This window comes from Pristiophorus japonicus, unplaced genomic scaffold (genome assembly GCF_044704955.1).
Source record: "Pristiophorus japonicus isolate sPriJap1 unplaced genomic scaffold, sPriJap1.hap1 HAP1_SCAFFOLD_244, whole genome shotgun sequence".
Classification (NCBI taxonomy): domain Eukaryota; kingdom Metazoa; phylum Chordata; class Chondrichthyes; family Pristiophoridae; genus Pristiophorus; species Pristiophorus japonicus.
In genome coordinates, this window is record NW_027252166.1 from 249,324 (window position 1) to 254,914 (window position 5,591).

Here is a 5,591-nt window from a genome sequence, read left to right on the forward strand (position 1 = left end):
GATGGGTCAAACAGAGTGAGAAATATAGGGAGACAGACGTGGGGAGAAAGAGGGAGAGAACGAGAAGGCGGAGGCACAGAGAGAGACAGACAGACAGATCGACGGGGCAAAGAGAGATAAACATTTGGGGTTGACAGAGAGAGTGCGAGATGGGGAGACAGCTGTGGATAGACAGGGCAGATGGGTTTGATGCAGAAGTGAGTACACGTGAGCGGGTTACAATGGGACAGACGTAGGAGAGAAATCGGCAGAAATCAGACCCAGGGAGAAACCGACATGATAGACAAAGAAAAAGAGCTGGGGGAGCGAGAGACAGAGAGAGAGCAATATATTGGTGTGTTGGGATAGAGATTAACTGGAAGAATGGTGGATTGCGAAAGGCTGCGGTAGATAGATGATATGTTACAAAGACAAAGGCAGAGACGGTGCCAGACGGGAACATTCAAACTGGTGAGCCAGAGGGCCAACAGCGAGAGTGAGAGAAAGACAGGCGAGATTTCGGAAGGAGATAGAGAGGAGATGTGGTGGGGGACAGAGAGAGAGCGACACACACAGAAGGTGATAGAGAGAGAGCGACAGACCGTGTGGTGGAAATAGTCCGACTGGAAATGTAAAAGAAGGAGACAGAGTGGGCGAGACAGACGGAGGATGTAGAAGGGGAGAGAGATACAGCAGAGGGAAACGGGGAAGACAGAAATAGAGCGGAGGGATCAGGCAGACACAGGAAAGCAGGAAAGTTAGGGACAGAGAATCCAGACTGGGGAGAGAGAGAGGGTGCAAACGAGAAAGTTAAACAGGAGGGAGACAGGGAGGTAACGACATAGACAGACAGTGAGAGAGATAGGTGGACAGACTGCGGGCCAAACGGAGTGAGAAATGCAAGGGACAGACTCGATAGACAGACGGCAGAGGGATGGAGGCGGAGTGACATATGGGAACAGACGGGGAGACAGAAATTGAAATAACAGCAGAGGAAAGAAAAAGACAGTGGCATTCAGTCGGAGAGACCGGCGAGAGGGGCACAGAGAAAGACAGACAACGGTTACACAAGTGGCGAAAAAGACGATGGAGTGAAACGTTGGGCGAGAGAGAGTTGGAAACAGATGGGGAGACAAAAAGAAAAAAGACGTGAGAAGACAGAGAAAGAAAAACAAACGGGGAGACTCTTTTCCAGTCCCGCTCTCTCATCCAATTTTAATGAATAACAATGTAACTGGCACTGCAAATATTGTCGTAGAACATGAAGTTGCAAAGAGACGTTTATTAAGTGTTTGCGAAAATAACTGTGTAGATATAGATCCCTTTGGCGAAGTGTAAATTCTTCCACATTGAACCTAAGAAAGATGGATCAGAGTAAATTGTATTTAGAAACTATACCTGACAATGATATTTAGGGGTGCAAGTACTGACATCTCTCCTAATCGCCCTGTTTTTGGTGGTCATAATTCACATGTCTTTTCAAAACCAAATGTCCCTGTTTGTGAAATTCCGGAAATCCCTGTAGCCGGGGCTCTGAATTCCCCATGTTTCAGGATCTCCTTTTCCCTCTGTTTCTGGAGCTCCTTATCCCTCTGTTTCTGGAGTTCCTTCTCCCTCTGTTTCAGGAGCTCCTTATCCCTCTGTTTCAGGAGCTTCCTATCCCTCTGTTTCAGGAGCTCCTTATCCCTCTGTTTCAGGAGCTCCATATCCCTCTTTTTCAGGAGCTTCAAATTCACCTGTTTCTGGAGCTCCTTATCCTCCTGTTTCTGGACCTCCTTATCCCTCTGTTTCAGGAGCTCCTTATCCCTGTGTTGCAGGAGCTCCTAATGACTCTGTTGCAGGAACTCCTTATCCATCTGTTTCAGGAGCTCCTAATTCCTCTGTTGCAGGAGATCCCTATCCCACTGTTTCAGGAGCTCCTTATCCCTCTGTTTCAGGAGCTCCATATCCCTCTGTTTCAGGAGCTCCATATCCCTATGTTTCAGGAGCTCCTTATCCCTCTGTTTCATGAGCTCCTTATCCCTCTGTTTCAGGAGCTCCATATCCCTCTGTTTCAGGAGCTCCTTATCCCCCTGTTTCTGGAGCTCCTTCTACCTCTGTTTCAGGAGCTCCTTATCCCTGTTTTGCAGGAGCTCGTAATTCCTCTGTTTCAGGAGCTCCATATCCCTCTGTTTCAGGAGCTCCTTATCCCCCTGTTTCAGGAGCACCTTATCCCCCTGTTTCAGGAGCTCCTTACACCTCTGTTTCAGAATCTCCTTACCCCTCTGTTACAGGAGCTCCTAATTCCTCTGTTTCAGGAGCTCCTTACCCCCTGTTTCAGGAGCTCCTTATTCCTCTGTTTCAGGAGCTCCTAATTCCTCTGTTTCAGGAGCTCCTTATTCCTCTGTTTCAGGAGCTCCTTATCCCTTTTTTGCAGGAGCTCCTAATTCTTCTCTTCAGGAGATCCTTATCCCTCTGTTTCAAGAGCTCCTTATCCCTCTGATTCATGAGCTATTTATCCATCTGTTTCAGGAGCTCCTTATCCCTCTGTTTCAGGAGCTCCTTATCCCCCTGTTTCTGGAGCTCCTTATCCCTCTGTTTCAGGAGCTCATTATCCCTCTGTTTCAGGAGCTCCTTATCCCTCTGTTTATGGAGCTCCTTATCCCTCTGTTTCAGCAGCTCCTTATCCCCCTGTTTCTGGAGCTCCTTATCCCTCTGTTTCAGGAGCTCCAAATTCCTCTGTTTCAGGAGCTCCTAATTCTTCTGTTTAAGGAACTCCTTATCCCTCTGTTTCAGCAGCTCCTTACCCCCTGTTTCTGGAGCTCCTTATCGCTCTGTTTCAGGAGCTCCTTATCGCTCTGTTTCAGGAGCTCCTTATTCCTCTGTTTCAGGAGCTCCTTATCAGTCTGATTCAGGAGCTCCTTATCCCACTGTTTTTGGAGCTCCTTCTCATTCTGTTTCAGGAGCTCCTTATTGCTCTATTTCCGGAGCTTCTAATTTCCCTGTTTCTACAGCCCTCTTCCAATTCCTTCTTTTTATGAATATCCTAACTCTGCTATTTTCGCAGCTCCTCCTTCTGCTGTATCTGGTGCACTTAATTCCACGTGTGTACAGCCACTCACCTGAAGTAATGGAAAGCTGATGGCACATTTTCAACATTGTACATCTGGTTGCATTGTCAGGACAAGTGGTGAAGTGGACATTCTTGCAGAATATTTCTGTTTGGATGCAAAAAGCAGTAAATTGAATGCCTAACGTTGCTGCAAACTGGAGAGTTGGTGGTGCAGAATTTAAAGCGAATAACTGCTAAATCATTGTGATCTGCATGAGTGGGTCCGGATCCCATAATCATCCTTAATGTGTTAAATGTAGGAATCCTCTTGTTGTTTTGTAAATGAGCTTAAACCTAATGGCCAAATTTGCCTCTTACTGTCAAGGATGCTGCACTTTGGTCATGTCATGTCTCAAATTAATATCGGGCCTGGATTTCTGGCTTCACTGGGTCTGTACGGAATATGTACACGACTGGCAAGGACCCACAAAAGCCCTTCTTTGGCGTACGGGATGCATGCACTGAAAATCAGCTTTTCCAATGTCAAATTCTTGCTTGACAGATCCAACGCTTCTTCAGGAAAAGGATATTCGCATGGGTGAGTATGCACTATTTGCCCATCTGTTGCCCAGCGAATGTCCTTCAATTTCTTGCGCCTGGGAAAAGCAGGTGTATCGACTTTTTTTTATCAGCATAAAAGTTTTAAAACATAAAAAATATAAAAACAAATAGAAATAAAATGTAAGAACATTTTTATTTTAAAAACCCTGTCCGCTATGGTAGGTTTATTTTAAACTCTAAATACCAAACTTTTTTAAAAATCCGAAAAATATATTTTCTTCTAATACATTTAAAAACTTTAATTTAAATTAACATTAAATACGCGAGATGTTGTTTTTTAAATTTTTATGTGTATTTGGGTGATGGGTCGTTCTCATAATGAGAACCCCTACTTCTGGAGATGCTATTATTATGAATGATAATACTGTACCTTCATTGGTTGTTCAGCGCCACGTGAATCCAGCGTCTCTCTCCGCATCTCCATGACCTGAATGCGCTGCGAAGGGCGGGAAGAGAAGGCCTCAGAAGCGGACGGCTGGAGGGAGTGGGAGCAAAAGGTAGTTGTGGAACATTATTCCTGTTTTCAGCCGAGCGCCTGTGGGAAGCCTACCACAGTGACTTCAGGCCCAATATATACATCAAAGGAAAAATCTATGTTTTTATTCGCAGGGCTATGGAGAGGGGGACTAATTTGATCGCTCTCTCAGAGTCACAGCACAGCCACGTTGGGCCGAATAGCTTTCTTTACTGCCGTTAGAATATGCCGTTTTAATAATAGAATGGGTTACGCACTTTACTGTCGGCGGCTCGTTGGTCTAGGTGTATGGTTCTCTCTTTGGGATTTTCACAGTGGCAATGCGAGAGGTCCCGGATCATTCTGTGTCGGTCTAAACCGATTTGCTGTCATTCCAGGATCATTCTGTGTCTGTTTCCAAAGGGATTTTCTCTCAGTCCCGGGTCATTCTGGGCCTGTTTAAAATTAAAGAACTCTCAGTCCAAGATCATTCTATATCTGCTTCAGAAGGATTTGCAATCAGTCTCGGAAATGTCTGTGTCTGTTTAAAAGGGATAGGCTATCAGTCCCAGATCATTCTGTGTCTGTTTAAAAGTGATGTGCTGTCATTGCCAGATTTCAAATTTCAAATTTCAAAAACTGCCTTTGGAGTGTGTAGAAATGTAAGCTTGTTGCTGAGTTTGTGTAAGGGAGGCAGAGAGTGCAAACGTGTTGTGCGATCTTGCTGGACAATTAATATCACGTGTGAAAAAAGGCAATACGTGGTATTGAAGCCATGCCGATTTGATTGAATACAGCTTCGAGGAATATCTTACAGAAGAACAATCTGCTGTGGGATCTTGCCATTCCACATCCGAAAAATTGCAAAATTCCCAAGTTAGAAACATACTGATTTCAGCCAGGGCTTGCGTGTGGGCTGTGAGACATGATGACCTTAACCACCTTATTTTCAAATTCAAATCAAAACAGGACAAAACAAGACAGGACTCACTGACTGACTTTGTTTATATATATATGTGTGTGTGTGTGTGTGTGTGAGTGTATAGCGATATGCAATGTATACATCCCCGCTTTTAAATTTCACAATAAATGTGCTTTTTCTGTTCCGCCTGCACTGGAATCTATTGCTTTTGTACACTTTCACAGCACAAGCAGTTGCTGTCGGATCCTGACATTCCACAACTGAAAAACAGCAGACAGACACACGTCACTTTAAAAGATCACCATTGCATCCCACATCTTCCCTCGTGGCTTGTCTTCCACCATGGGCTGACTGTGTCTGTCGGTATTTACTGCATGCACAACCTTATTTGCAATGCTACTCATCCAGACACACAGCATTCGTTCAATCAAAAAATAAATAGATTATTAATTAATTATATATTTATTTAAAACAAATCAAATTCAATTTTTGTTAAATAAAATTCATATGTATTCATTTTTTTTAAATTATGTATATATATTTTAATAAATTAGCTTTTCGTCTGGGTTGCAATTACGTCCCTG